Raw genomic sequence first — 12,718 nt, 5'->3', positions numbered from 1 at the left:
CAAGATAAAAGATTTTTTGATAACGAAGGTAATGATATTATGACGGAAATCAAGCTACGTTAAGGTAAATTGATTTCATAGCAGGGGCGTCTCTCTCTCTCTCTCTCTCTCTCTCTCTCTCCAACGGGTATTTTTCCGTTCCTCTGTTAATTCCTGATTATATAGATGGGAAATATCTTGCTATCAGAGAGAGAGAGAGAGAGAGAGAGAGAGAGAGAGAGAGAGAGAGAGAGAGAGAGAGAGAGAGAGAGATGCACTGACACTAAATAAACAGTGTGTTCATAACAATTTTCAACCGCACTCAAACGCATGTTGCACGACGATATCAAACCTACACACGACAGAAATAAAATAAACTAAGTACTGAAACCACATTTTTTTTCTGCATGTCTCTGGAAACGTAACGAGGTGCTATGTGTATCCACTGGCCGTGAGTTATTCCAAATAGAAACTTTTACGAAAACAAAAACAACAACAAAAACATCATGCTAAGAAAATGGTAGCTATGATGTGAGTTGAGGTGACTAATCGTTAAATTAATTGTTTCTAACCCACTGGGAAACCACACTGTAAAGAAACCATTAGACATTTGCTAATAGGTGGCTTTACTGTAAATTATCTGGGCCTGTTATAGTAATTATAATCCCTTGTTTTTTTACCTTTATGAAGTTTATGCTGCCTTATAGAATTCCCCATCATGGCTATCCAACTTGGAGAGGTATAGGAGAGAGCGTTATAGATAGAGAAATGTACGCACAAGTGGTGACAGATGTATGAAGGACTGTCAGGAGGTTGATGCTGCCTTGTAGAACTTCCATCATGATCAATGTAAAGGTGAGAGCGTTAGGTATAGAAAGAAGATACTAAAAATGCACAGGCGGTGACAGACGTAGGAAGAGTTGGTAGTCCTGTCTTGTCACGGCTTGTCACACTGTCCTTCCTTACTACCTCCCTCTTCCCTTTTCCTCTCTCCCTCTTCTCTCCCAGAGTGGTGCCTTTCAAAGTGAAATATTTTCTGGATTTAAATACTAAAGAAGTTGTTGTTCATTCAGAGTTAAAGTTTACAGTGACCCCAAATATTTTTCAGAGCATATATTGTGATGGAATCCTGACATTGCAGCACACACACACACACACACACACACACATTAATATTGGTTATACAGCACGTCCAGATAACATACAACTGACAAGACGAGATAGTGTGTTTTAATAATGAAGGGAATATCATGACGAATGGCTGGCTACTTAATTTCTAATCCTAAAAGAGGATGTATGTATGTATGGAGCCATGCTCTCTCTCTCTCTCTCTCTCTCTCTCTCTCTCTCTCTCTCTCTCTCTCTCTCTTTGTGTGTGTGTGTGTGTGTGTGTGTGTTTATTTACCTAGTTATGTTTTACAGGAAAAGAGCTATGCTTCTGCTGTCCCGTCTCCATATCTATAAGCATCCAGCTTAACTTTAAATTCATGAATATTTGTTGCTTATACCACTGTTTCATCTAAGTTCTTCTATATTTCTAAGCTTCTATTTAGAAAGCCATATTTCTTGACGTCTCTTCTACTTGCTGTTTTCTTCAATTTCACTGTATGTCCTCTTGTATCTCTTGAGTCCCACACAAATAAGTCTTCTTTGTCAACTTGATCCTTACCCTTTAAAGCTCTGTATATAGCAATCAGGTTTCTTCTTTCTCTTCTTTCTTGTAATGATGGAAGCTTCAATCTCCTTAATCTTTCTTCATAGGTTAAATCTCTCAAACTTGGTACTAATTTGGTTGCAGCTCTTTGGATCCTTTCTATTTTCCTTATTTCCTTTTTTATTATAGGATGACCAAACAATTGTGGCATATTCCAGTTTTGGTTGAATCACATATTCCATCAACTTTTTCATCATCTCTTCATCCATGTAAGCAAATGCCCCTTTCATCTTTCTTAGTAACTCATAGTTACTATTACATTGCCTAACTATTTTGTTTACATGTTTTTCTGGTGATAAATTATCATTGATTGTAATTCCCAAGTCTTTTTCTTCTTTTGTTTTCTTAATTTCCACTTCTCCCATGGTATAGGAACTTGTCAATCTTCTTTTTGCTTTTTCCTAATTCCATCACCTTCCATTTCTTTGCATTGAATTCCATTTCCCATTTCTTACTCCATTTATATATCTTATTTAGATCTTCCTGTAATATTTCACAATCCATATTGTTTTCCACTCTTTTCAGTAATTTTGCATAGTCTGCAAACAAATTTATATAACTGTCAACCTCATCCACCATATCGTTGACATACACCAGAAACATTACGGGGGCTAAGACTGTCCCCTGTGGTACTCCACACCATTCTGATTTTTCTCCCTTTATTACTGTTCTCATTTATCTGTCCCTCAAGAAGTCTGTAATCCAATTCAGTGTGTTTCCTTGCAAACCCCCTATGTGTGTGTGTGTGTGTGTGTGTGTGTGTGTGTGTCTCACAGCTAATTCCTGAAAATATATTGCTGGCAGCAGGCGGGACAGCCTTGTGTACAGCCTTGCCTCAAAGGTGCAGTTCTTTTATTTATAATTATCTACAAAAGTTTTTGTAATTACGAATTAACAGATAATTAGCCAAAAATATACGAAGGAATCGTGTTTCAAGATGAAAGCGATGAGCAGCACGCGTTATAGGCAGATATTTGCTTGTGTGGATGTCATGTCACTAAATACCAATTGGAAAAAAGAGAGAGAGAGAGAGAGAGAGAGAGAGAGAGAGAGAGAGAGAGAGAGAGAGAGAGAGAGAGAGAGAGAGAGAGAGAGAAGACAATACCATCCAAATAATAATAATCCCATAAAATATTTTTTATAGCCTAATGGAACGGTCATGAATATAAAAATTTACTTTCTTTTTGGTTGTGTAAACAAAATTTTGTATATACTTTTGGAACCAGTAAAATGTTAGTACAAAAAAAAAATAAATGTAATTATAAGCTACAAATTGTTAAATTAATTGTTGATATTTTGAGATTTTGCAGCGTAATATTCCTTAGTTTACAAGGCACTAGAAAATAACCATATTCCCGGGTTCTCCTGGGCCAGCCACAGGAAAAATCCCAATCACAAAACATTGTAGATTAATAGAAAATATACCAGTACTGATAATCTTTATTTTGAGAGAAATTCTTTATTAATATTCAGATCCAAAAATTATTATTAGACAGTGTTAGAATCCAGGAGTACGTGGAACCATTAGCAGAAATGTTCAAGAATAATTTGTGAATGTAGAAGGGTTCTAAACTATTAAGGAATTTGCAAAATTATGCCTTATCATTACGCGGATGGCTATAGTTCCGTGGATGTCAGGCGGCCAGAATAAAGTGTGGCGTGGACAGTGTTTAGTTGGGTTCTACTTGTTATACGGAAAAATAAATAAATAATTAAAGACCGCCTCTTAGGCAGGGTAAAAATGCTTAAATTAACACAGAATACGAGCTCGCGCCTTCTCAATATCACAATTAACAAAAGAAAAATATCAGTGTGGTCTGCCCACAAACATTCATTCTCTTACTGTCTTTCATTTTCCCCTCTTTTTGCCTTCTGTCCAAACTCTTTACCCTTCACCAACTTTCTATATGTTCTGTTGTGTTCTATTTAGGTGCGTCTTCTGTGCATCGCCGGCCCGGCAGCAGACGACGCCACGACTAACTGACACCTAGTTTAGTGTGGCGTGGCAGCTTACAATGGGAATGTAGACAAGGTGTGCATGCTTAGTATGTACAGTTACTAGCAATGTATGTATCGTATCGCAATGTTGAATATGCAGTAAAAAATATTGTGTGCAGAGAAAAGTAAGCAAATATAAAGTATTACACGTATATTTAGATCTTAAATAGTGATGACGCCATGACTGCACGAGAAAGAAGCTCATTTTGGCGTCATTATGCATATTGAAGTATTGTTTGTGTGTAAATAGATGGAGAATTTAATGTTTCATATACTTTACTACTGAAAGTGCAGTAAATAGCGAATCATGCTGTAATGGACATGTATCTGGTCCGCAACACATACTCTTGGCCTAAGTCAAGGAACAAGCCCAAATTCACGTTATTGTGCCATACCGATATAGTGTTTGTGAGTAAATGAATAGAGGACTGAGTGCTGCATATATTTCATTCCTGTATGTGCAGCAAAGAGAACAAGTCATGTTACAATGAACAAACTTGTGGTGGGATAGTTACGTATGCATGGATTTGATGGTTGTGTGCTAAAAAAAAAAAAAAAATACATCTTAGTGATCCACAGGTTCACGTAGAGGGGATATCGAGATAAAAATGGTGAACAGAAAAGTCTGATTGAATGTTAAGCAGTGGATGAGACTGAGAGATGAATTAAGGAAATGTGTGGCATGCCAAGGGATGTTGGATGGGTGTGTCCCACAGAGTTAAATGGAACTCTGGTCAGACCACAATGCCGTGAGGAAAACGAAAGATACATCGGCGATATGCACATTGGTGGAAAGTTACTTAAATAGCTGGGTAGGAAGGTGTGTAGTAGAGAGGAATACGAGAAGGTATGTGAAAGACAGAGAAGCTAGAGATAATTGGGGAGGGCTCAGAGGGTAAAGATGTTAAAAAGTATTCAGTGATATGGTAATTACAAGGCAGCTGCAGGGAGTCTTGGGGATACGAGTTAAAAAATGTGCATGGCTGAGATGGTGGTGGCAGTGGAAGAGAAGAGGGCCTATGAGAAAATGGTGCAGAAAAATTACTCTGATGAAATTAAAATCAGGAGAAATTAGAGTGTAAGTCTTGGAATATAAAACTGAAGGAACTCCTAAGAAAAAGTAAGAAGAGAGTGGATGAGAAGTTTGGTAGAAAGCTCAGTATAAAAAAAATCAATGACAAGTTGTTATGGCAGGAAGTGACGAAAGAGAAGGGGAAGAAGAGCATGGGATTGTGTGAGTAGAGAGAGGTATAAAGTTCTTGTAAGCAGCAAGAAAGAAGTGCAAGTTACTTGGAGAAGACTTTGATTGTCAAATGAATAAGATGACAGGAGAAGGAGTAGTAATTATCATGTGTATAGAAGCAGGTAGAGAATGAGAGAAATTGTTAGGGAGATGAAGAAAACAATAGTTGTGATGAAGTGTGGCAAAGCTATAGACACAGATGGAATAACTATGGAGAAGTGATAGCAGACTGGATGATTTAAATTACATGAATTGGCATGGAAACAAGGAGAGGAGGTAGGCCCTGATGAGTGGATGAATTCAGTTATTGTATGTTTATATAAAGGGAAAGACTGCAGGAATGTATAAAAAGGTTACAGGGGATAAATAAGTTTGCTTAGTGTGTCAGGAAAAGTCTGTGGGAGAGTCTTGACTGAGAGATTGATGGAAGTTATTGATAGAGGTGATGGTCATTGGGGAAAAGGGAAGTTTCAAGAAAGAAAAGTGTTGTGGAGCATATATTTGCAATCACAATTATAATAGAGGCATGGAAAGGTAAACATAAATATTACATGTAGCATTCATCTTGAGAAGGCTTATGACAGAGTGGGTAGAAGAGCATTTTAGGATATTCTTAAAGTTTGTGATGTAGGAGCACAGGTGTTAGAAGGAATGTGTGTGTGTGTGTGTGTGTGTGTGGAAGGAGAGCTTGGAAAGATTTACTGCAGGAACAACAGTGAAAATGTGTAAGGGAGCTGAAACAGTCTCTCTCTCTCTCTCTCTCTCTCTCTTTGCAGTGTTGCATCTCTTGGTAGCTTTAGTTTCTTTCATGCTAACTGCATGCCTCCCTACCTCTTGTGGTCTCATTATACAAGGTTTTCTGGTATTCTGTCCATCTCCCAAGTGCAAGAGTTAACCAGTATTCTTAATCTTCCCTTTCACTGGTAAACTGGAACTCTGCCAGCTTCTCCGTTTTCCCGTTCCTATGACTTCAGTCCTTTCAAGAGGGAGGCCTTATACCACTTCTTCAATTTTAGAAATAATTTTGGCTCTTTTCTTCAGGAACTGACACCTTAGCATGCCTTTTTTTTCTTTATTGTCCTTGGCTCTTACATAAAAGAAAAAAAATTCTATATTGGTCTCCCTCTTTCCCATGGCACACTTTGTGATTGCATGGTATTAGGATTACTAAAAATTGCAGATGGTAGCCCAGACAGACTCCAGTACATCTGCAGAGCAAAGGAAGGAGGACCAGTTCAGGTGAAAGTGGTCATATTCACCAGGGAGCAGAAAAGGAAAGTATTTCAGGATGTTCATGACTCCAGTAGAAAAGGAATTCACATGGGCATCAGTAAGACTATTGCCAAAATTACAGAGATTTTATTGCATAGGCATTAAGAAAGATGTAGTGAATTGGACAGGTGAGTGTGATTGATGCCAGAGATCTGAAAAGATGAAAACTGTAGCACCAATCCTGAATCCTATTAAGAGTGAAGGCCCTTGGCAGATAGCAGATTTGATAGGGCCCTAAAAGAAACTCAGCCAGGAAACAAGGGCATCCTTACTTTATCAGACTTGCGCTCCAAATTTATAGAGGCATTTCCATTCCCTTCAAAATCTGCTAATCTGGTATGTGATGTATTGAAGAGTATTTTCCAATGTTTTGGTCCTCCAGGGAAAACTTTAACTGATCTGGGAAAGGAATTCTGTAATACATTAAATGACACTCTTTTCCATTGTCCAAGTAAACCACCTTGTAACACTCACTTGCCACCCCCAAACTAATGGTCAGGATGAGAGGACCAACCAGGTGCTGAAGGGCACTTTAACTAAATTGGTAAATGAGAATCAGGATGACTGGGACAGATACTCAGAGGCTGCTCTGTTTGGTATATGAACATCAGTGGAAGCTTCAACAAAGTGTTCTCCCTCTTTGTTCATATTTGGTAGACAGCCAACACTGTTTGTTGAACTGAACCAAAATGATCACAAAAAAACTGATATTTTAGAATTCCCAAATTTGACCCCTTCAGATGAGTCAGTAGAGTAAAGAGTCACTTGACAGCCGTAAAAGAAAAAGTGACAGTCATGTTGCTAAAGCACAAGCTGAACAAAAGAAATAATATGAAATGAGGAAAGCTAAAGGACATAAGTCATTTGACTTTAAGATTGGAATAAAAGTTGTTGTAAAGAATAATAAAAAAGCAAGGAAGGAAGGGTTCCTGGCTTGAGAAGGACTGGCTTGGGCCTTATGACATACCCAGCATCTTAAATAACTGTGTACAAGTCATCACAAAACAGAAAACTCCTTCAAAATAAAATTGCATTAATTCACATTAAACCTTATAAACCCCCCAGCACTGCACAGGAGCATGCACAACTTTGTGGCCAAATGCTGCTGCCATCAGCTGCAGGGAGTGCTTCTGCTGTCTCTGTCTTTCCAGAATCCACGGCATGTGGGGAGGAGCCTGGAGAGGACACTTCCCCCAGCCACAGACTATGCTGGTGTGAGGCAGCAGCCTGAGGTGCTCCTTTGTGAAGGGTCACACCATATCACTCCCCTTGATGTGCTCCTTTATGAAGGGTCACACCATATCACTCCCCAGCCTCTCACCACTGTCAGTAAGGAATGCATTTCAGGTATTGTAAAAGTCCCCAGGTATTTAATGTGTACTGTAATTACCTAGGTCTGTGCTGTGCCCTATAAACACCATCATCCAACTCTTCTTTGTACTCTCCTATCCTTCTCTGTAACTTAATCTCAAGGTTCTTTTCTAACTATTCTATTGCTCCAGTGATAGACAGTCACCATTCTTCTAAGTCATGTTCCTCAGGGATATGTCCTGTCACCCACTCTTTCTGGTATTCATCAATAATCTAACTAATCTTCTAACTTGTCACCATTCTTCTTCTCTCAGGGATCTGTCCTGTCACCCACTCTTTCTGGTATTCATCAGTAATCTTCTAACTGGTCACCATTCTTCTCCTCTCAGGGATCTGTCCTGTCACCCACTCTTTCTGGTATTCATCAATAATTTTCTAACCAAAACTCATCACGTTCACCCTTATGCTGATGATATCACTCTGCATCTTTCTACATCTTTTTGTAGATGTCCAAGCATTCAGGAATGTAACAATTCACTCAGAGAAGCCACACAATGCCTGATTTCTGACCTTTCTAAAACCTGTGATTGGGAGAGAGCAAAATTAAGTGTTGTTTAGTGCCTCAAGAATCCAAGTTCTACATATAACAAATAAACACAACCTTCCAGACAACTATTCCTTCCTCTTCAGTGACCCTCTATTACACTGAACATCCTTGGTCTATCCTTTATTAGTAATCTAAACTGGAAACTTCACATCTCATCTCTAGCTAAAACAGTTAAGTGCTCTGAGTTTTCTCTGCCAGTTTTCCTCACCCACTGCTAACTCTGTACAGGGGCCTTATCCATCCATGTATGGTGTATGCCTCACATGTATTTTTTTTTTTTTTTTTTTTTTTTTTATGTAGGAAGGATACTGGCCAAGGGCAACAAAAATCTAATAAAAAAAAAATGCCCACTGAAATGCCAGTCCCTAAAAGGGTCAAAGCAGTGGTCAAAAATTGGTGGATAAGTGTCTTGAAACCTCCCTCTTGAAGGAATTCAAGTCATAGGAAGGTGGAAATACAGAAGCAGGCAAGGAATTCCAGAGTTTACCAGAGAAAGGGATGAATGATTGAGAATACTGGTTAACTCTTGCGTTAGAGAGGTGGACAGAATAGGAGTGAGAGAAAGATGAAAGTCTTGTGCAGCGAGGCCGCGGAAGGAGGGGAGGCATGCAGTTAGCAAGATCAGAAGAGCAGTTAGCATGAAAATAGCGGTAGAAGACAGCTAGAGATGCAACATTGCGGCGGTGAGAGAGAGGCTGAAGACAGTCAGTTAGAGGAGAGGAGTTGATGAGACGAAAAGCTTTTGATTCCACCCTGTCTAGAACAGCAGTATGAGTGGAACCCCCCCAGACATGTGAAGCATACTCCATACATGGACGGATAAGGCCCTTGTACAGAGTTAGCAGCTGGGGGGGTGAGAAAAACTGGCGGAGACGTCTCAGAACACCTAACTTCATAGAAGCTGTTTTAGCTAGAGATGAGATGTGAAGTTTCCAGTTCAGATTATAAGTAAAGGACAGACCAAGGATGTTCAGTGTAGAAGAGGGGGATAGTTGAAGAAGAGGGGATAGTTGTCTGGAAGATTGTGTCGAGTTGATAGATGGAGGAATTGAGTTTTTGAGGCATTGAACAATACCAAGTTTGCTCTGCCCCAATCAGAAATTTTAGAAAGATCAGAAGTCAGGCGTTCTGTGGCTTCCCTGCGTGATATGTTTACCTCCTGAAGGGTTGGACGTCTATGAAAAGACGTGGAAAAGTGCAGGGTGGTATCATCAGCATAGGAGTGGATAGGACAAGAAGTTTGGTTTAGAAGATCATTAATGAATAATAAGAAGAGAGTGGGTGACAGGACAGAACCCTGAGGAACACCACTGTTAATAGATTTAGGAGAAGAACAGTGACCGTCTACCACAGCAGCAATAGAACGGTCAGAAAGGAAACTTGAGATGAAGTTACAGAGAGAAGGATAGAAACCGTAGGAGGGTAGTTTGGAAATCAAAGCTTTGTGCCAGACTCTATCAAAGGCTTTTGATATGTCCAAGGCAACAGCAAAAGTTTCGCCAAAGTCTCTAAAAGAGGATGACCAAGACTCAGTAAGGAAAGCCAGAAGATCACCAGTAGAGCGGCCTTGACGGAACCCATACTGGCGATCAGATAGAAGGTTGTGAAGTGATAGATGTTTAAGAATCTTCCTGTTGAGGATAGATTAAAAAACTTTAGATAAGCAGGAAATTAAAGCAATAGGACGGTAGTTTGAGGGATTAGAGCGGTCACCCTTTTTAGGAACAGGTTGAATGTAGGCAAACTTCCAGCAAGAAGGAAAGGTAGATGTTGACAGACAGAGCTGAAAGAGTTTGACTAGGCAAGGTGCAAGCACGGAGGCACAGTTTCGGAGAACAATAGGAGGGACCCCATCAGGTCCATAAGCCTTCTGAGGGTTTAGGCCAGCGAGGGCATGGAAAACATCATTACGAAGAATTTTAATACGAGGCATGAAGTAGTCAGAGGGTGGAGGAGAGGGAGGAACAAGCCCAGAATCGTCCAAGGTAGAGTTTTTAGCAAAGGTTTGAGCAAAGAGTTCAGCTTTAGAAATAGATGTGATAGCAGTGGTGCCATCTGGTTGAAGTAGAGGAGGGAAAGAAGAAGAAGCAAAGTTATTGGAGATATTTTTGGCTAGATGCCAGAAATCACGAGGGGAGTTAGATCTTGAAAGGTTTTGACATTTTCTGTTAATGAAGGAGTTTTTGGCTAGTTGGAGAACAGACTTGGCATGGTTCCGGGCAGAAATATAAAGTGCATGAGATTCTGGTGAAGGAAGGCTTAAGTACCTTTTGTGGGCCACCTCTCTATCATGTATAGCACGAGAACAAGCTGTGTTAAACCAAGGTTTAGAAGGTTTAGGACGAGAAAAAGAGTGAGGAATGTACGCCTCCATGCCAGACACTATCACCTCTGTTATGCGCTCAGCACACAAAGACGGGTCTCTGACACGGAAGCAGTAGTCATTCCAAGGAAAATCAGAAAAATACCGCCTCAGGTCCCCCCAACTAGCAGAGGCAAAACGCCAGAGGCACCTTCGCTTAGGGGGATCCTGAGGAGGGATTGGAGTGATAGGACAAGATAAAGATATGAGATTGTGATCGGAGGAGCCCAACGGAGAAGAAAGGGTGACAGCATAAGCAGAAGGATTAGAGGTCAGGAAAAGGTCAAGAATGTTGGGCGTATCTCCAAGACGGTCAGGAATACGAGTAGGGTGTTGCACCAATTGCTCTAGGTCATGGAGGATAGCAAAGTTGTAGGCTAGTTCACCAGGATGGTCAGTGAAGGGAGAGGAAAGCCAAAGCTGGTGGTGAACATTGAAGTCTCCAAGAATGGAGATCTCTGCAAAAGGGAAGAGGGTCAGAATGTGCTCCACTTTGGAAGTTAAGTAGTCAAAGAATTTCTTATAGTCAGAGGAGTTAGGAGAGAGGTATACAGCACAGATAAATTTAGTATGAGAATGACTCTGTAGTCGTAGCCAGATGGTGGAAAACTCGGAAGATTCAAGAGCGTGGGCACGAGAGCAGGTTAAGTCATTGCGCACATAAACGCAGCATCCAGCTTTGGATCGAAAATGAGGATAGAGAAAGTAGGAGGGAACAGAAAAGGGGCTACTGTCAGTTGCCTCAGACACCTGAGTTTCAGTGAGGAAAAAGAAGATGAGGTTTAGAAGAGGAGAGGTGGTGTTCTACAGATTGAAAATTAGATCTTAGACCGCGAATGTTGCAGAAGTTAATGAAGAAAAAGTTGAGGGGGGTGTCAAGACACTTAGGGTCGTCGACGGAAAGGCAGTCCGACCTGGGGACATTTATGGTACTCCACTCATATTGCTCAGCTGGATAGGGTGGAATCAAAAGCATTTCATCTCATCAGCTCCTCTAACTGACTGTCTTCAGCCTGCCTGCCTCTCTCTCTCTCTCTCTCTCTCTCTCTCTCTCTCTCTCTCTCTCTCTCTCTCTCTCTCTCTCTCTCTCTCTCTCTCTCTCTCTCTCTCTCTCTCTCTCTCTCTCTCTCTCTCTCTCTCTCTCTCTCTCTCTCTCTCTCTCTCTCTCTCTCTCTCTCTCTCTCTCTCTCTCTCTCTCTCTCTCTCTCTCTCTCTCTCTCTCTCTCTCTCTCTCTCTCTCTCTCTCTCTCTCTCTCTTGCAGTGCTTCTTGCTATCTTCTCTTATCTATCTCTTGCTATCTTCTGTAGTTTCTTGCATGGCAGCTGGTCTTCTGATCATCTTAATCGTCTGCCTCCCCTCCTATTGTGGTCTCATGGCACAAGGCTTGCTACTATTCTGTCCACCTCCCAATATTCTCAGTCTTACATTCCTTTAACTGTTGAACTTAGGAACTCCCTGCCTGATCCTGTATTTCCATCTGCCTGTGACTTCAGTTCTTTCAAGAAGATGGTCTCATGACACTTATCAAATTTTGATTAATTCTTTCTTCATAATCATATTCTATTGAGATTGGCACCTTAATTTAGTCTTCTCTATATAACTTAGTCGTCTCTATCTTTCCAGAATCCTCGGCATCTGGGGAGAAGCCTGGAGAGGACACTTCCCCAGCCACAAGCCATGCTGGTGTGAGGCAACAGCCTGAAGTGCTCCTTTGTGAAGGGTCACAGCATATTACTCCCCTGCCTCTCACCACTGTTGGGAAGGAATGCATTCCAGGTATTGTAAAAGTTCCTGTGTACAGTCTACAAGCCATCTAGGGAGGAGCCCTGAGCTGGCACTCGTAGATGAGTGGATCCTTATTAAGGGGATAAAGATTTTCCAGAAGTATTAGTGTGATGTGGATCAAGAAAACTTAGATTATAAACCTTTCTTTTATTTGTTTGATTATTTTGCTTAGTATTATTTGTTCATGACAGTAGTAAGGTGACTGCAAATGGGTCAGATCATGTTGAGTCTTGTAAACCTTTCTTTTCTATACAACTTTGTGTTGGGGTATTTGTGGAACTTTTTGATCACATCTGATAAATCACTCCTTGAGCAATTTATGACCTCATGCATGCTTGTGACCTGTGTGTGTATTTATCTAGTTGTGGTTTACGGGAAGGGAGTAATCTCATAGTATCTCATCTCTATATCTATCTAGTTTGGTCTTAAAAGCATAGACAGTTATG

This window comes from Scylla paramamosain, chromosome 12 (genome assembly GCF_035594125.1).
Source record: "Scylla paramamosain isolate STU-SP2022 chromosome 12, ASM3559412v1, whole genome shotgun sequence".
In the NCBI taxonomy this organism is placed as follows: domain Eukaryota; kingdom Metazoa; phylum Arthropoda; class Malacostraca; order Decapoda; family Portunidae; genus Scylla; species Scylla paramamosain.
The sequence above is the reverse complement of the archived record's forward strand: the minus strand, read 5'-3'. Positions refer to the sequence as shown.